At 39.0% G+C, this 20,291-nt stretch overlaps 1 long non-coding RNA gene across 2 annotated transcripts; it reads right to left on the bottom strand.

The window, feature by feature from the left end:
* Positions 1–1,442: 1,442 nt before the first annotated feature.
* On the bottom strand, positions 1,443–15,307 carry LOC106036658 (uncharacterized). 2 transcript variants are annotated; one of them, XR_001207511.3, is made up of 4 exons: positions 15,155–15,297; positions 14,271–14,334; positions 11,184–11,257; positions 1,443–2,365 (listed from the first exon to the last, which is right to left on the bottom strand). It is a non-coding gene; the product is annotated as an uncharacterized lncRNA (long non-coding RNA). The 2 variants fall into 2 exon arrangements; XR_001207510.3 differs by lacking the exon at positions 14,271–14,334 and having other exon boundaries at positions 1,444–2,365; positions 15,155–15,307.
* Positions 15,308–20,291: the final 4,984 nt, after the last annotated feature.

Here is a 20,291-nt window from a genome sequence, read left to right as displayed (position 1 = left end):
CTGGAAGAAAACGTGCTATTGTTAGCCCTGCTCTGTTGGGTTAGTGATAAGAGCTTGGGAAAGCTCTGTGATTTCCTAAGTAGACTAGAAGCAAAGCTTCCCTCCTCTGTAATAGATATGCTAGTCATATCAGATAGTAGTCTGTCAGAAAACACAAACTAAAACATCTAGTTTAGCTGGAATAAATGGTGGTTTCTCACTTGGAAAATCTGTTCCGTTCAGGATTTCAGAAAAACAAAGACATCTCTTGGGCTGAGACACAGTATGCCTGTACTGGGGGGTCAGGCAATAGCCTTACAAAAGGGGTAGGAGGAAGGCTTTCCTTAATCTTCCCAGCCTGACACTACATTTTCCTCTACCAGTTGATAGCATGTGGAAAATAGTTCATGTAAAAGGGAAAGTTTGTGGAATCAGGTGAGAGCTGAATTTCTGCATTACAGCAGTAATATATGAGCAAAAGACCATTGCAGATGGGTCTCAAGGGCAATAGGTCTCTTGTTCATATGTGCTAGTATTTGGGTCACAAGCTTGATGAAAGTGGAGAAAGCTTGATGAAAGTGAGAAAGTGGAGAACACAACCCATGGAGTTTGGGAATGGAAGCTGTAAAATGTTACAGTAGCAGGGTCATCCCTTGTGACTTCTGGTAATTAGGTAAAATTTGCTGATTAATGAGGCCATGGTTTCATGTACGCTTTAAGCTAGCACTGAAAACTAACCTGACAAAGTGATTTGTTTTAACCTGGATATGCATCACTGTGGCTGTAATATCACTTTTGCTGAGAGGGACAGGTATGTAGCTAGGAGTAGGTGGGAAGGGGAATAACAGAATTGTGTTTCAGCAGCACTGCATGTTGGTAATGATTTAAACAGTATATAAAAGTAGCTTGAGAATACAAAAAAAAAGGGGGGGGGGTGGATAAGACAATGAAATGTGTCTTCTTGGAGTGAGAAAAAAGCTTCCCAACTCTCTCTTAACTTTCCCAGACCCTTATTTGCATCTTCTGCTGTACCTGCCTTTTTGGGTTAGGTGAGGATGCTTCCAGGCAGATAGCCATCTGATCAGGTAGTGATGCTTGCTCTCATCCTGAACTAATGGTATGTCTGAAATGTAATGCGAAATAAGTCCCCTTAAAAGTATACAACTAAAAAATTAACACAAAGTAATTTTAAACACAGAGAGAGGTTTTCAATTAAAGATAAAGTTCAGAAGTCAAAATCCAAACCCTTTGACTTCAGGGGAAGTTGTATGTTTTTTGTACAGTGTAGTCTGATACATTTTAGTTTGGGCAACACTTAACTAAAATTCTTTAAGTGAAAATGGTTAGCAACCTGGATTAATGGCATAAAGATTAAACTATATACGTAAACACTGCTTTTTCTATGGAAGTTATATAATCGATGCAAATAAGGCCACTCTTTGCATAGTCCGCAAGAGGTTACTTGGACAGCTGTGATATCACTGTGGAAAAGCAGTAGGAAATAATACCAGTGGACAGAGTGTAAAACATATCTCAAGGGAAGTGTTTCCAGAAAAGGTAAGGTAAGGTTTCCAGAAAATCAGCTTTCCAGTAGCTGGACAGGGAAGGGTTGGTGGCAGTGGTAGATTCTGGGAGCAGTCCAGTGATCATCGGAAATATGATGATTGTGTCAGAAACGATGCAAATGTAAGGTGATAAGGCAGGCCGGAGGTCAACTCCCAAAGTCCACTGAAGACAAGCACAGCAAGGGCACGGCTGAGCACAGGCCTGCCTACACAGCTTGGAAAAAGGATTGGAGGTTTCCACCAGAGATTAAATGCACAGTGGACTGTGTGTGGGGGTGAGGTCTCTGAGGCTGCTCAGGGTAATTAGAGTGCAAATAGATCTTAATCTTTCTAGGTACATTTTATTAGAGAAATCCCTTTTTGTATAGAGGAAAAAAAATACTTTCCTCTTGGATTAAGCTTTAGCCACTTTCATTTTCATCCCAGCAGAACTCCCTGTTACAAAAAGATCAAACAGTGCCAAATGCTGTTCTCATTAAGAACACCTGAACAGCATATTCTTTGTATAAAGTTTATCCCTGCTTTTAATTGAGGTTAATTGTAGCTTTGCAATAGCTACCCACAAGAGGGAAAAAAGTTTCCATGTCTGAGCTATAATTTGTATTTATAATTTTTATTATGATTGAAGGTATCACCAGTTTTAGTTCAAGGCACAATGTACACACACACACACACACACCAGCCAAAGACAAGTATTATCCCTCAAGTTTACTGAATAGGCCAAAAAATAACGTAGAAGTCTCACAACATTGATACAGAGGGAGAGTTGAGGAGTCTGTGGACTTTGCCTTGCTCTTGTTTGCAGAAGAAATATTTTTGACCTGAAACGGAAGTCAAACGTTAGCTACAAAATGCTGTCACAACATGAAACTGAATGCTTTCTAGGGCTGCCAAATTAGCATATGTCAGAAGATGATAAGGCTCCAAAGAAGCGGGTTTTATTCTGTTTCTTCCTTTTTTTTTGTTTGTTTGAGATGCAGATGGGGGAAAACATCTGGAGATTGTAGCCAACATTTATCAATTGAGTTATTTAATTTTGTATTTGTTCTTTGTTTCCAAACAGATTTTCTGTAGTGAATGTTGCTAAAACACTTAGGTATGACATTTTTTCTCCTTTGACAAGAGAAAAACCCTCTAGTTAAATGATACTTTGAAGACTAGTCCCTAATCCAGGGAAGTTAACTTCAGCAACTGTAAAGCTGTCTTTTCTTGCCTCGGAAGATAAAACTGAGGAGCTTGGAAAGCCTTGGGAACTTGCTGCTAACCAATCTGCAAACCCCATATGCCTCCTATTTCTGTCACAGTGTGGAAACAAGGAAAGTCTAAAGTCTTCTCAAAGATCCATACCTATCATCCCATACCTATCATCACGTTAACTAGGTTTGTTTTTAAGTATTTTCTTTGTAATGCATTTCATATTTCCTTTGTTAATATAAATACTTTTACTGAAGTTTTGGGAGTATGATGGTTATGTTCTACTAAAAGAAAGCTTTCCACCAAATGTTAATGTGTAGCGTTTTTGTAGTCTGGAGTGGCCTTTTCAACCAGGGTTATAAGGAAATAGCCAGTAACAAGGTTATTTTACCGTTCAGCTGGGATAAATCAGTCTGCTGCAGCATCTTGTGTCTAAAACATGTGACTCTAATTGTCATTATTCTTTTTGTCAGCCAGCAGTTTGTGGTTTCCATCTCAGCAATACTCATTGTCAAAGAGCAATTTCACTTGTTGATCCTCCTTCTGTCTCCTGCTGAGGTAGTCGTTTTGGCCTGTTTCTGATCCAGCATTTTCCTTCTTCTCTAGAAACTGCAGTATTTGAACTTTGAACAAAACTTTTTTCCTGCTTCCCTGTGTCCTTTAAAAATAAAGACAAAACCCCTTTGCTAGCTTCTGGAGGTTCACCTACAAGCCTACTTTTAGACTCCTACAGAGAATAATTTGTTTCTTTCATGTCTGGCTGCATGTTCACAACTCTCCTGTTGCATTGGATCTAGGAAGCAAGTAGTGTAAATTGGATTGATTCACCAGAAAACAAATTATCAAAAACAAAATTCTCCTTCGGGTCTACCTGTTGAACTGACTCATTGCATAATTTACTGAGAGGTAGGAGGGACAAGCACTACCTGGGGCTCTGTTAGCCTGAAGTTGTACTAGATTAAAGGGAAAAAAAAGACATTCATACTATTAGCATTATAGTTTAGGAGTTCTTTGCTCAGTGCAAAAAAAGACTCTTGCTTGTATATTCCAGCCCATTACTCATCTGCGTCTTTCTTTTTCGTAATTATTTGATAAATTACTTGCTATTAAAATAATTAAACCATGAATCTTCACATTATTTATAATTTTTCTCATGTTAAGTTTTAATTTGCCCAACAGATATGGGGATAATTTACCCTATGATTGCATAGCATTTAATGTACTCCTGCAGCAAATAACTGCGCTAAGTGGTGTGCCCTGTGAAGTGACATGATGTCACAATATTTCTTTGAAAATATAAAATTAAGTATTATTAAGTCCTATAATTATGTAGCTATAGGTTATCTTTGCAGCTTAGAAAATGGAGTCTGATAGCCTGGTTCTTCTTGCTCTAGTATTCCAATAATTTTATCAAAATTGTATGGGAATGAGTTTTGTGTTCTACAGAATGGGAAAGATGCATTTCCCCTGCCCTGTATTTCAGTGTGAATCACTTCCTTTGTTCTTTTTTCTTTCCAAGAACTAAAGTTTTCCAACACATGTTTATAAAAGTGAAGCAAACAACGGCTATGTTTCAGGAGCTGTATTCTTTTTGAAATACAAACAATCTGTTTTACAGTGTTTTTCTTGTTTAGAAAGATCCACTGCAGAGCCTGATAACCCATGACTGTCATGAATGATTTATGTGGAAGTATGCTTGCAAGTATGCCTGCATATGAACTGATTCAGTTCCAAATATTTAGGTATTTTTGGCATTTAAAACTTTCTGATTCTCTTATACAGTGGAAGAAAAGTCTGTTTCTCTTGGCTCTGAAATGGTGTGGATTTCAAAGATGTTATTGTATGACTGGCTATAAGTTTATTTAGAATTTTTTGCTTTAGGCATATATTTGGAGCTCTTGATTTTTACCTGTTAAATTCTTATTTTTTTTAAAAGGTTCAATTATTGGCTGTTTCTTTTAGGCCTTTTCCTAGCTCTAAAATAAATGGCTACTTTTTTTTCCCCCAGTTGTCAGTTAAACCTGATCTGTATTGCTTCTACTCTATCCTGCTGAAGTTTTTCGTTTTCTAAGGCACAAGATATTTTGTCAACTGATGTAGGTTTTTCCCAGCATTTGTCATTATAGGAAATCTGTTAGTCACTTTTCAGTCAGTTACCCAGTGAAGTTAAGTTCCTCCAGCTGAAGTATCTTTTGCACAGCTATCCCATAGTCTTTTCATGTTAGATTCTTTTTTTTTCAGTGTTGAATAAGTTTTTCATATTTAAGAGTATTATCAGTTGTTAAGAATATGCAACAAGCTTAAAATGTAGAATGTACTTGGTAACTATTTTTATTGCATGGTTATTTACTTGGCATCTACATAGTAGAATTCTTGTATTAAGTGTTTTTTGTTTTGTTTTGTTTTGTTTTGTTTTAGAACTAGCTGTTAATTCGTGTAAGTGTCTCTAGTCATTTAAACATTATAGTTTCTTAGTGTTCCTATACATCCCTGTTTATTCTAAAAACAGTGAATCCTCTTTTGAAGGTAATAGGTGATTCTTTGACATTACAATAAATATTGTGATGAATATAGTGAAATAAATGGTTTGTGCCATCTACTGGTCTGAATAGGATCTGCATTTCAGTTCAGACGATTGTTACTGAAGCATACAGCATGAAAAAGTAGGAAACTCACCATAAATAGCGTAATTGTCTTTTCTGTGTTAAGTGCTAACAAACGTTAAAGATGAGCTAACTCAAAGTGCAGACGCTAACCCTTTTCACACCCCTGACCTCTCAGCCTAGAACTTTATCCTAATTTTGATAGAGCCTGGAAGCTTTTGCAGGTAGGTCAGTCCTTTTTCAGCAGAATTTAACTGTCTAAATTGGTGGCGTAGAGTCCTGTGAATATGAATACGTTCTGTCTAAACATGTTAGATGGACTTGTACTTTCTATAACAATTCATAATTACACTATATCCCTTTGTCACCTTTACTTATAAAACAGTATTAAAAAAATAAAATAAAAAAATGCTTCCTTATGGATTTTCCCTGTATTTCAATGTTAAGCCTGGAGTAATAAAGCTGCCAGTATGGGGTCAACTTCAGTATAGCAGTTATGTAAGACCTTTTAGCTGAACCGTCTTTGTATCCCATGGCCTAATAATAGGCTATTGTGTTTTCTGTGATTTCTATAAAGCTCAGATTCCATGTTCAATTCTTAATCAATTCAGTATTAATGTTATCACTCATATATTTGATACATTTTGTATACATTCAGATTATCCTGCAGTGAGCTTTGTCTCTTACTGTTGCTTTTTACTTAGTTATCTCAAGGGCATAAACGGTGGATCCACAAATGTTACAGTGTCCCTCTAGTTATGGATGTTCTTTACAAAAGGAGTAAAACCAAGAAAATACTAATGAAAAACACTTGATGCATTCTGAGGAGATTGTATACTTCAGTATTGTGTTCAGGGGTCCAAATACTTCACTTGGTTACATAATCAAGAACTCATTTTCAGCTGAAATGTAGCCTGTGGGATGGACAACTGGCCTAGAAATGAGGAGGCTTTGGGTCTGCTTCTAATAAATCATCCCCCCTCATGTTGCTTCAGTTTTATCTGTCTGTAAGATAGCTATTGGCCTCCTATGAAATCCTGAGATTTGTTGATGAAAAGTACTGTATAAAGAGCTAATATATTTTAAATTGGTTTTGATGCATATTGTAGTTGGTTATCTAAGTCTATAAAATGTGAATTTTAGGGAGGTTCAGTATATTCAAATCCTTTAAGTTTTGGTTAATTTGGAATTACCTAAAAGTGTACGTATATATGTATTAATGGAGATGTTTGTGCAAGTTTCCTGTTACAACCACAGGTACAAAAATTGAATTACAATTTAATGAACTAATTTACTGTATTAAACTTTAAATATTTAAGGAAAAGAAGTATTAATTTCAGAAAGACAGGATTTTATATAAGTGCAAAAAATGCACTAAATGTGATGATAGGAAGATATTATTAAAACTTGCAGCTTTTCAAATTATCTTTCTTGTATTTGCAGGTAGATGCCCAAAATAATTTCCTGTTCTTCTTCATGACTGATTGCTATACCTGGGAAAATAAATCGTAGTAAGTGCACAGTTAACATGAATTTCCATGTGAAAAAAAAAAAAAAAGTTAATTATTGCACTGTTCATAAGAGCTATAGCTCAGCAATAGCTCATACAGATGGAATACCTAATAGTCTATCAGTCTTGTTTGAAGTCAATTGAGTTCCAACATTCTGTTCCTGCATGGAAGTTTTTAAATTTTCTTTATATATTCTTCCTTCAAAGTCTGCTGGAATTCACTGGGCAGTGGTGGGGTCACTATTACAGTTGGAGGAAAATAGATCAAGTTGTGTCATACAGCCTGAGAGAGGGAAGGGAAGCTCTGCAGCTGCTTTCCCCTCATGGTCGTATTCCAGTTGCAAGCACTCATACTTTCACATGCACATTCACTGGAGGGTCCTTAACACAGGAAAGAGAATGGGATTGAATAAGGTAGAACAGGCTGTACTGATGAGGTGCAGGGCATAACCAGACAAGCATACCAACCAGCAGACTATGTACATGCAACCAGCACTCTTTAATCCCCTTGCCCCTCAATTTTCCCATGCTTCTTCCTCTCCAAATCACCTAGCCCCCTCCCTTTTACTTCCTATAGTTCCTCCCACAAACATCCCATAATAAATCCCGTGTTCCCCTGCATCCCATAATGCCTCCCACACCCCTAGGCAGTAACCCTCCTGAGTCTGAAAGGTGATCTGGAGAGCTGCTCCCATCCAGATGACCTGCTGTGATGGGTTTCACACCTAGACCATTAGTGCTGATGTCTCTGCTGGGACAGTCCTGGGAGGGGCCTGAACCGGGTGGTTTTCAGCTGTAATTCGTGTTCACTGCCTGCCCTTGTGCACCTGAGCCTCCCTGGGTATGCGGAGATGGGCCTTTGAAGGGCTGATGGCTGTGTGATGGGCCTGGGAGTAGCCCAACAGGATATTGGTTGGATCGGTCCTGTTTTTCTGTGCTTTTTTGGGTGTGCTTCTACCACCTAAAATCTCCTTTTAGGAGATTGCCGTGATAACTGAATATAGCTGATTTATTTCTTATAGTGATTATCTGGTCTTTCTCTAGGTAGTACAAATAGATATCGGTTAGATGGGCTCTCACATCTCATTTTTTCATCATCTAAACTGGAAAAAGTTCCTAATTCCTACCTTCCTCCTTACTGTCGCTTTTAATGACTTTAATAATATTACTTTATTTATGTATTTATTTTATGCATAAAATATTATTAATTTGGTTTAGATTCACCACGATGGGAAGAACTAAGACACATTTGGGGCAGGAATCTAATTCTATACAACTTTGTACTGGTGGAATAAAAAAAGTGTGCAACGTTTGAAACTGCTTCTTAGTTTTGAAGCTAATTCTTATATTTATTCTACTAAGTGTGCTTTGTCTGTCACCTGAAATTCAGGAGAAAACTACAAACTTCAAAATTTTGGATCATCTATACAAATATTTTCTTATAGACACTACTGCATCACAGGTATTGAAAAATAGTGTGTTTTTAACAATAGATTTATACAAGTGTTGCTGGTTTGAGTTCCAAACGGTATGCAATGCGATCCAGTTCTGTAGACTTACAAATACCTTCACACTATTCTTGTACATGTTCACTGGAAGAAAAGACCCTTAACGGGGACCCCTATTTACCACCCACCTAGTTTACAGTTAATTAATTTCAAATATGGAATGCTTTCTCACTAATCAATGATTCTTCTTAAATTACAAGTATGTTTTCTCTGCATTTGTCTGGTTGTCATTGTTGTAATTGGTGAGATGCCCACACAGCTTACATGTGCTGTGTGTACATATTTGTAAGGTTCTCTAATGTAGTGTAGACCAGGTTTCCTTTTCACTGAAACGCCTTTGTTCCTCACTTAATGGTTTTGTCAATGCAAAGCACAGCCCTCTTGCATGTGCCCCCAGCCTAGGTGTATTGGTGGCTTTTCTAGTATTAGAGAAAGAGTTGTTAGATCATCCTTTAGGAATTCCGGGAATGAAGACAGTTTATCTTTTGCTGGGTATGTTACTCTGATCCATCTGCCTGGGTGGGCATATCTTTGAAGCTTTGACTAATTTTTTACTTTGAGTTCTGTAATTTCTACACCCTTTCCCACATCCCACCCACACAAAGAAAAAATATACATATATAATTTTGGGAGAACAAAGTGTTTCTCACAAGGAATGAAATGGAGCCACAGTGTAGCCTGCTGACAATGCCACTGCTAGCTTCTTTTCAGTAGTGCCTGGGGTCCTTCCAGTCCAGGGGCACTGCTGAGTTGCACTGTCTGAACACTAAATAGTCGCACAGGTAGGCTGTTTCTAATAAGTCCATCTATTTTTATGGTTTTTGTTTGTTTTGTTTTTTAATATTTACTTTTAATTGTTTGCAGCCCTTGTTTTTTGATGGTATCTTCTGTTTGCTTCTTCTTTGCTGTTCACTGGCAGGTTTTTTTTTTTTTTTTAAGCAAAATGTTAAGAGTGGTACCTATTTCTAGACAGGCTGCCATTGTGGCAGGTTCCCATTAACTCCAAGAGCAGGTTCCCAAGGACTATCACTGCTGTAAATACATCTGCAGAAAAATTCATGACATATAGCAGCCTTTCTCCTTGCTGAGACAAGAAAAGAAGCAACAACCAATTCCTGACCTAGATTTGTCAGCATGCAGCTTAGTTTATTTCATATTGGGGGGACAGCATGAAGGAGACTAGCATGATGAAGACCAGCAGAAAGCTATGAAGAGCTGAGTACAATGAATCTTAATACCTTCTATCATTCAGTCATGAGGTTAAGACAAGTTAAATAACCTTTGGAAGAAGATAGGAGAGTATTGGTGATAATCTAAGAATCATAGAAATTAGTATCAGTGAGGAAAAACATGCTAAAGGCATGGAATCAGCTGTGACTACTAGAGGCAAGCCTTCCTGTCCCACCAAAGAGAAATTTCATTTAGTATTTTTTGTCTTCTTCCATGTTGACTGTACAGCCCCACTTTGAGTATCAGTACAGAAAGGTGATCCCAAGCTCCTCCTTGAGCCTTGAATGGCTTCTGCTGCTGCTCATACAGCTAAGTCTTTCATGTACCTGATGTGGCATCCCCCTTCCCTTCCCAGGACAGCAGGGAGTGGGCAGCTGGCTTCTAAAGCCCAGCAAAGTTTGAGTCAGGCTTCGCTCTGCTCCTGTGATTCATAGTCTTGAGCTGGAAGCTAAAAGAAGCCTAGCGCCGGGTAAGGCACTTTGAGAAAGGCTCATTACGTTACAAGGTGAGAGAAAGCAGTAGAGGATGACAGAAATGTCCAGAGCAGCCATCTGTTTCTCTTGCACTGGACTTGAGAGCCAAGCATGGGGCAGGGTATGCATGGTGTAGGCAGCCATGTGGTTCCCGTGGCTCTGCCCCCCTTCGGCTCCTCCTCTGCGGTGGGGCTGGTAGCACGGGTGCAGCTGGCTCCTGGCCCTGGGGGCTGACAGGGTAGGTGGTGGGAGCCGGGTTTTCCACGTAAGAGCAAGTTTGGTGGTAGGACGGACAGAAGAGAGAAGTATGTGCATCCTTCATTACAAATTTGTCACCGAACATTTGTGCATGGTGGGTACTTAAATCCACACAGCTTCTTCTTCTCTTTGTATTTATTTATTTATTTATTTTTATTTTTTTAAGACATTTTTACTTCTTGCAGTAGAGGGCTCTGCATTTAGGGCCATAATTCACAAGATCAGCACAGGTCCACATGTGCTGATTAGGTAAGAGATTTGACTGAAAAGAGACGTGTTCAGTGTGCTCTGTGGTCATGACAAAACAACTGGCAGAGAGCCTGATTCTCCTTGCTTTATGATAACTGCAAGGCAAACTTCACTGGAAACAAAATCAGTCTCGTGTATTTGTAGCAGGGACAGCGTAGCATATCGTCTCGCTTCCGGATTGCATCTGCTGTTTAAATTCTTTCCCTTACTTTTTGTCTCATCGACTCTCCTCCTCCTTGTCCCCCCAGCTTTAACCTTGCCCAGGGAGCACGGAGGGCTGCTGGAATGCACATAAACACTGCACAAAGGCAGGGCCGTGCTGCCGAAAGGTCAGGCCAGCCTGGCGGCACACAATGAGGTGCAGTGGAAATTTACAGCCCGTAGCTGGGTTGAGGATCGCTCCTCCTGCAAGAAATGCCCCACTCATTCAGAAATGTGATACTTGCTGGAGAGATTCAGTGTAGAAAAGCCTGTGAGTCCTAGCTGTTTCTCTGGAAAGCGCTGTTGCAAAGGCCCGTTTCCATATTGAGAGGAGGAGAGTTTGGGGTCATCTGTGACACACTTATGATAAGGGAAATTTGTTTTAATCACTCTAATCTAAACCTGCTACTTACAGTGTCAGATTCTGCAATGCTGTTTTACCAGGACTTGTTCCATGTAGATTACCATGGTCTTAAGCATGATAGCTCTGCAGAAAAACGATAGCAAGTGTGACTCAGAGAAAAGCGATCTGCAGAAATCGGAATGCGCTTCACTCGGAATTGAGTTCAGGAGCTGTTGTCTGTTACTGTGTTGTATCAGAGCACGCACACACAGTTATGCAATAATATCTGCTTGTAGCTATTCGGGTTTCAGAGGGATGTGGAGCAGTAACCACTGGTAAATGCTAAAGTGATTTTTTCATTCATCCACAAGAAAGAGCTGTCTATCAAATAACTTAATTTGCTAAGCATAATATGGAATTTATTTATCTTTCCCCTTACACTAGCTGCTTTTAGTAGGGACTCTCTCTATGCTTTTGCATTTATTTTTACATGACATTCTCGTTACTATCAAAAGATCTGGGTGAAGGGTCATGACAACAGTCCAGCTATTTATCACAGTTTTTCTGTAAACAGACCAGTGAATTGTTTGGCCAGCATGAGGTAATAATTCCCCATTGCATTTTGAATGAATGTGCTACAGATACAAACAGGTTTCATTAACTAGTGTGAACCTCCAAAATGGAAAGGAAGTATAGGAAGAAGAACCTCGTGATGTTCATGTTACAATTATAGCTGGAGCTGGGGGGGTCATGCAGCATGTGTTGGGTCTGGCTTTTTGGAAAGGATAGATTTCTCCTTCTCATAAACTGAACGTTGTTGCTTATGTTTCAATAGTGCTTGAAGACTGAGCTCTCATTCTGGCAGGTGCTGCCTAGAGTGAAGTGCCCGTGGTAGACATACTATGAAAGTAAGTGCCATTATTCTCCTTGCAACAAAAAGCCTGTAGTTTGAATTTACAAGGCATGGTGTCCTTATTGTTCCCATTTTGAGGAGATGAGGAATGAAGGGTCAGACATATCAAATGACTTAATCAGCATCATGAGGGATTCTGGTAGAATCAGGCTCTGGCCTTTTTTCTTTTAAGCTGCAAGACCCTCTGGTTCCCTGCCAGTCTTCTCTTATTTGGGGTTAGTCACCCACAGCCATGTCCCATGGCTCAGGGACAAAACTGTTGCATGATGTACACAGAGCCCACGCATCTCCCACTGCGTATGTATGTACCTAACTCACCTCTAGTTCAAGTTCACACAAAATTAACCTGGGAGATAATTTCCAATGATGAAAGACCTGATAGCATAGGGTGAGCATTACCTTTTTATTTAGGTTACTCGGTAGTAAAGAAGGTTTACATTTTTCTATCCTTACTTTTTCTGTAATCTAGCTCCCTTAGAAACACTTGCAAAGTGTTCATGAAATGCAGCCTTTATCACAGTCAATACCAAAGCCATTCCAGTATGTTAAATTCCTTACTGCTAAATATGACTTCCTCTTTGCTAACCTTGTAATGATCGATACAATTCTTTATTAAATATAAAAGATTAACCTACCCCCCTAATCAGTTCTGCATGCTATGGATCTGTCAGTTTATAAAGGCAGTGGAAAGATGAAGTGATCAGGATCTTAGAGATCTTTGGAATCCTGTGAGACCTAAACCAGGAGCAATCTGTTCTGTCATGTAGCTGAAGGTGGTTTGGCTCTTCTCCTTAGATATACACAACGTTACAGACATACTTTATGGTGTGTTTGAATACGTGCATCTGTGTGTAGAAAGTCTTTTATCAGAAAAGATAAGAGGTGGAACAATTCAGAGTTTCAGTGAGGCCACATCAGTTCAGGGTAATTTAAAATAAAGGGCAACCAGTATGGTTATAAGTATGTGGAAATTGTATCGCTAACTGGTGACTGAATTCTGATGTTCTGATCCAGTACAGACAATAAAAAATAGCAGCAGTGTAGATCATCACCGTAGATGTAATTTACTGTACTGGTCAGAACACGCTGGTAGCAGACTTTAAAATTAAACCATGTAAGATCTGGGAATGTACTCCACAAATCTCTTGCAAACTACTGGGAAATAGTATTTGTCACCTTCTTGCTAATATTTTGCACGCCACTGCTTTGTGTGAGGCAGTGTTAACAATGAGTCTAGGTAGGTATTACTTGAGTCATGAACGACAACCTTTTGTAATAACTGCAGTGTTTCAAACGTTACTTTGATGCTTTTATACAATGCTTCTGATCCACAGTTTACACAAAGACAGCTTTTTAGGCGGGCTAATTCAGGCTGATTGAAATGTCTACCCACTTTTCTGTGGTAAAGGGAGTAAGAGAGCAACCAGACTGATGCTCTAGCTGGATCATCAGTCCAGCTCCAAACCTCTACACTAATTATAATGTGTTACCCATGAGATTCTTAACTTTAGGCCTTCATTATGATCTGTTTCATAAAACACCATAGCGATAAGTTCCATAGGTGACCAAATAGAAGACAAGACTGGAAAGTAGCTCTTGTTCTTTGTTTCTGACCATTTGGATGGATTGTGACAGCTTTTCCTCAGCCCTGTTCCCATATCAACAAAGCAGATGAAATTAGTATTCTGAACTGAAACTCTGCCCCTAAACTGGATTTGACTTCAGTAAGTTTCTAGTCAGTCTTTCCAGTGAAGACTGAAATAAATAAGACATTTGATGCTTCATTGTGAAGCCTCAGTACATGCAGGGAAGTATGCTTTCTGAGAAACCCACGGGGCAAAAATATTCCAGGCACAAACGTTGGCATATAGCCCCTCAAAGTTTCCTTGCTGTATGGGGAACCTGAGCAAACAGAGCAGCCAGTTATATCACGTGGAAAGATCATTTTTTATCCAGCAACCAGATGGTTAAATGCAAAGAGAAGAAAATCTCTTCCCTCTCTATCGTTATCTTTTGTGGGCCTTAGATACAGATTACTGTTCAATTTGAAAACCTGGTTCTCAGTTCTGGCAGCACTTAGTAGCATCATCCCAAAATTTTCTGTAGTATTGACTGACTATAGAAAGACACGTCAGCCTCACAGAGTGTAACACTCTAAAGGTGATATTGCAACACGCTTCTTAGATGAATTCACGGCTCTATTAAGACAGGTAAACAGCAGGATGATTGGCTATTTAGAATTACCTTGAGCAAATTCTGAAGGTGTTTGAAGGCAGTCTGTTTCCATTTCTTGAGGGTTTTGTTCAAGCTTTAAGGCAGAGTAAAAGATAAGTAGCATGCAAATGAACATTACCTTTCCAGTTCTGAACAGACCCTTTGCATGCTGCTAGAGATGATTTATGTGACCTCTGTCACAGCTGTGTTTCAACGGAGTTTGTTCCCAGTACTAGCCCAGGCTGCTTTCAGAGTAACTTGGATACTATCTGTGTACAGGAGGTTGTTTAGTGTGAGCCTGGCAGAGTGGTAGTGACTTGCAGGGGTTGTTTTGTTTAGCTTTCCTTGAGATTGCAGAAGGTCGTCTCTAGCAGTAATGTTCCCTATTGCAGTTCACTTCATGACACTATGTTTTGACTACGAATTTTACTTAAAATCCATTCCTGGCCAATGAGTGGACACAGGAAAAGAACAACATAAGAGTACCGATTAGGAGGACTATGTGACCTACTTGGGAGAGGTGGAAGTGATCTACCACCAGTTATCTGTTAGAGACTGTAAAAATCATTTTGAATTTGTCTGCATATTCAACCAGTGCTCTGAGAAGAAATCTTGCTTAAGGTTGTAGATTTGTCTCAGTAAAAAAAACTGCATGCATGTGCATGGAAGACTTCAAGGCTGTTAAATTCCTTATCCCCTCCAAAAAAAACACCTTTCACTACTCTTTACTGTATCAGGAGCTGTTAATGTTATGTTTAAATTTCTGAGTACAAAATGAATACCCTACCTCCAGTTGTTTTTAAAATGCACTAACTCCTTTTTGTTCATATATGTGTACTTGGAGTCAGGAAGTTTGAAGACCAATGCAGATTTATTCCTGTGTCCTAACATTTTAGGTTTAGCTTCTTACTTACCATAAGCCTCTGTAGTTCTTTAGGGAATTCTTCACAGCAATGTAAAAGACCCTGAAGTTCAAAGACGTTTCGTAGTGTTTGTGCTTCCTGTAGAAATACAGAATATTAATATGCTGTGCTGCTAGCATACTGGTGGTTTATATTGCAATACAATATGCTGTTTCCTGGTCTTATTGTGATGTCACAGTGTCTTCTGTGATGTTCTAAATGCCCCCAAGCTTAGCAGAGCAGTGACCACAGGGCAGTGAAGGGAAAAGAGCAAGATAGTCAAGTTCTACAGTGATAAACCAACTACAAAAGTTTTATGGAAGAGAGAGTGTCTAAAAATAGCTTAATTAAATCTACATGGAACTAAGGCTGGGTCTGTGAAATAGCAAGCCTGGATTTCCTTTAGGTTAGTGTCTCCTTTTTATCTACCAGTTGAAGCTTTTCTTTCAATTGTATTTATGATACCCACATGTCATGGAATTTGATGGTATAATGTGACATCTTCTAGTAGACCCTAAACTAGTTGAATCCAAGTATTAGCAGACAAGTCTCACATGTGATTTTTCGTTTGTTTTGTTAGAGACACCATACACTAAATTCTGCTTCTAATTCTGAAGGACACCAAACAGCTACCTGTGGGCTTTCACTGCCCCTGTCTGGCATTCTGGGCTCTCAAGTGTTTTCAGACATTAACATGATATCATTTGAGAAAATGGTTTAATAATCAGGGGGCCTGGTCCCTGCATTTTGAGAGTGGTCTGGTCCACCCATGCCATTTTCTTTTGAGATTACTCATGCTTCTGGCAGGGCTTAGCCTGCCTTTCTCCTGAGCTGACCATAATGCAGGTGCAAGTTAACATTGTCAAGTATTAACTTGGTCTTGTTTTCTGTGTGAAAAGCCAAAGAAAGCCCTAATCTGACTTCACATCTGTGTCTTTATCTAGAACATTTTGCAGTACGAGTTGCAGTTTAAAGGCACAAATTATGAATTGTGGTGTCTTTATGCCGTCATTGACAATGTATCCCATCAGTTTCAAGAGAAAACAGTTCTTACACTGGGGAATTCAGCTGTTGAAGATACATTCACGTGTAGTGAGATCCAAGTAAAATTAAATCCAAAGTGGCAATAGCCCAGGATGAAACTTGATGCTAATTGTACATAAATAGTAGAAGGACTGTCATATGACAGACTATAATCAATAAAACATGCCTGTTGTGACTAATGTGCATGTCAGATGTCTTCACTGGGACAGTGTGTTGGCACTATTGTTTACCTTGCTGTCTCCAGGCTCTGCTGGTGATTTAAGCTTTGTTATGTATTTATTCCTCATGTAGAGTTTATTTCTATTTTTTCCACCAAAACAAAGAACTGGACAGAGCAAATGAATGAAACGCTGTTATGCAGATGCTACATGCTGTGTATATAGTTTTGATAAAATTATATGCAGAAGTGTATTCTTTGTAAAAAATTCATATTTTTCCATAAAAGGAAATTTAGGCTCACTTGTTTAATAATTGGTGGTCACTGGAACTCTTTGAAAAACTGAGGTCAGCCTTAGTAGATGTAATTCATGCTTTTTTCTTTGCACAATGTTACATGTCCAAAATTGTTCCAAGGGACAAATGTTTAGTAGACTTTTTTCAATGAGGAACAGTTTGTTGCTTTCTGTGATCACATCAAATACTACCTTATGATTTTGATTTTTTTTTTGATTTTTTGTGTATCCTAAACTTCTAACTGCAGCTTGTAGTGCTAATATTACAGTTGTGTCTGGTACTGAACATGTAGTTATTTTATTAAATAAACAAAAGAAAACACCCCCCCCCCCAAATACAATAAAAAAGAGAAAAAAAAATCCCAGACCTACATTAAGATTGGGATGGGAGGGGTGGGGATTTGTGTTGGCCCCAGAGGAAATGGTAGAACAAGGGTTAAAAGGAAGGGTATGTTGTTAATGGTTACAGAATGTCATGTGTGATTTCATTTAAATGAAGAGGAGTAACTAGCCCAAAGATGAAGTGCTAAAAAGATGGGGAACAGAGCTGGAGCCATAAAATGTTCTGATAAATATACTTGGTGTTTGTGGGTATGTAAGTGGAAAAGTATGAGTAAATAAAGCCAGTGTAGTCAGATTTTTTTAATAAATACCACATTCCCTTTCATAAGATGTCATACAGAATTTTGTTACACAAGTTACCTACAAACAAAATCTGAATTTACAAATGTAAATTAAGCAACAGAGTTAAACTGGTACATTATGGAAGAGGATGCAGCTCCAACTTGATAATTCTTCTGGCGATTTCAAAACTTAATTGCAGTTCATTACAACTTTTGATAGCAAATTCCCAGCATGGAAGAGGTCTCTTCAGCTGTCTGTTGCTGTTTATTCACTGAATGGTTTTGTACCCAATGTTTTTTGTTGCTTACAGGTAGTCAGAAAAGCACTTGCTTAGTAGCTTGTACAAAATCAGCCTTGCTGATCAACCTTGCTCTGGTATCCTCTAACATGTTAACCAAAGGTGCTTGGCTTGCCTCACAGTCTTGGGGTAACTAATGTAGGAGCTAGCACAGCATTCTCTCAGAATCTACTGTATTTTTCCTTCTTTTTCCCTGTTCTTGTTTTCCTCTATTTCCTGAGTGCCAGGTGAGGCTTATTTGAAGCACAGCCCCTGAAACCTCTTGTAGCTGTGGTGGCTTTCAGCACTTCACCAAAGGGCACAAATAGGGCTTGAAGAGTACTCTGATTTGGGCCAGGCAAGCATATATCTGTAATTAGAGAATTATATCTGTGAATTATCCAGCTAAATGTCTGGTTATCGAAGAAGAGCTTCTGTTCTCATTTATACCACCATTTATAATTTTCCTCCTGAGTTTTTTTAAGACTGTATTTACACTACCTTTTATTGGATCCAGCTTCCATTTGAAATCATGAAGAGCCAAAAGCAAGAAAATCTCTTAGATGTGGGTAATGCTGCAGTCCCTTTCCTGGCGGAGCATCTCAAAAGTCAATACCCCACATCAGGCTTCATTCATGACTGCTTTTTCTTGCAAATAAAGGATCCCTGAGCTGTATTTCCTCATTTCCCTTCTCTTAACAGTCCATTTTCTTTTGTCACCTTCTCACGTTACTGTCCTGTCATTCTTGCTTGTGATATTTATATAGTTCTCAGATGTAAATGGATTTCTTCTGGACCTTGAATGGTCTGGGAATTGCATTACACTTCAAGGTGACTTTCCCTCTAGTTACAGCTGTGATCTATCTGCTAGCAGGCAGTGAAATGCAAGCTCTAGCCTGTTATTGTCATTTCATGCATTTCTTTCCCTTCAATAAGGAAAAGAATATCCTTGAAATAAATTGTTGTTCTTGGCATAAAATTGCCTGATGGTTTCTGATGAAGTCATCATTGTGATCCACCTGCTTCATCCAAACGGATGAAGGAACCATCAGTGTTTTACCATGGTACTGGTGATGCTCAGCTTTTAGAAAACTTCATCTGGGATTGTCATGGATCTCACCTGGACTCCTGCAATCAAGTCGTAACAGAATTCTAAAAGGGGAATGCAAGTTAAATTAAACATTATAATTTGCCTTTAAAACTTCCCTTTCTATATGACAATACAATCAGAAAGAGGCAATGTTTTGTTACCCATATAAAAGAGGTTTATGCCGGGTTCTTGCCTCATAATATTTTGACTCATTTTTGTGCAGTGTTAGTACATAAATGTGAATTCAACTTGATGTGGTGGTTTGGACAGCTATTTGGTCTTCTCTTTCAGCATTACTAATACTTCACTAGCAAGAAATCTCCTTATAAAGGCTTGGAGGTTCTATTTATTTTGGATAAACATGTAACATTCCACATAGTCTCCCAAAGTGCAGAAAAAAATATTTTTTCTTTAACTGTCATAAGTTGTGAAGGAATTATAACAAGACTCTCCAGATCAGTCTCAATTCATTGCATAAACTTACCTGTGTTGTTGGAGAGGAAGGGTTGGTATCCAAATTAATACATTTATTTTTTTTTAAAGAAAGATTGGTTTACTTTCCAAACTTCAGATAATATATTTAGATTGGTTTAAGTACTGTCTTTGAAAGCTAATCTCAGCGGAGTTGTCCCATTTTACTGTGGCATGTGAGAGATGAGAATCCCTCTGCCAAAGGGAGCCAGCTCTGATAGCGGTACTACTCCATCCAGAAGAGGAGGATTACACAAGTTTCAGATAAACTTGTGTATTCATTTGTCTAGGCCAGTGGTACAGGTGTGCCTATCTGTAGGCAAAGAAGTACCTGTTCTGCATCGGTAAGGAGGAAGAGAAGCATCACACTGCTTGGCATTAGCCGCAAATGCACACATGGCTGGAGCTATAGTGACATGAATGCTCTCAGAGCATGCAAGATGTGTGGCCTTCGTTTTACCTTTTGCACATGCTACCTTTCATGGCATGCATTCTCTTGGGTAAAGCAGACCTCATTTCCTTTCTTGCCTATTCCCTGGAAAACTGGAGCACATGCTCCACTAGGTAATTTCAAAGTAGGTTAGGGGGTTTGCCTGGTACTTAGACACTAAAATAATGCTGAGACCTAGGAGGTAAAGAAGTGAGTTTTGAGGCCATTGTGTGATTCCATGTATTTCTTGTGGAATGGATGTGCCTAGTATGATCAGCCAGTCAGATCTTCTTGCTTGAGTAAGTTACCTGGTATAAGCTGGGGATCTGTAGACCAGAGAGAAAACAGGTGGGTAAAATCACTGTGATCTGCGGTAGCACTGTGGTGCTTATGCCACCCAGCTTTAAATGTTGTTGCTTGTTCATGTTGTCCTGTAGTTCATCTATTTCACCATTTCTCTGTTGCTTTACTCAGACTGCGGCATACTTCTGACACAATTGACTGCATCTCAGCCAGGATAAGAAATAAGTATTTACAGATGTTACCAACTAACCCATTCATTCATACAAATCCTGCAGATCCTGGTTCATATTCATACAAATTCTCAGTCACAGTCCTTCCTGAATCCCTCTGCTGATAATAGGGACAATTCTGCTAGCTGTTACCCTGTCAACTCTTTTGCAAGCTATGGGGGAACAAGTGCAGACTGTTTTTTGGACTTGGAAATGGGGTGTTGTGATGAGAACTAGACATCTACACGA

The sequence above is a fragment of the Anser cygnoides genome, chromosome 3, assembly GCF_040182565.1.
Source record: "Anser cygnoides isolate HZ-2024a breed goose chromosome 3, Taihu_goose_T2T_genome, whole genome shotgun sequence".
NCBI classification, from domain to species: domain Eukaryota; kingdom Metazoa; phylum Chordata; class Aves; order Anseriformes; family Anatidae; genus Anser; species Anser cygnoides.
Note: the sequence above shows the minus strand (reverse complement) of the source record. Positions and strands in the feature narration are given on the sequence as shown.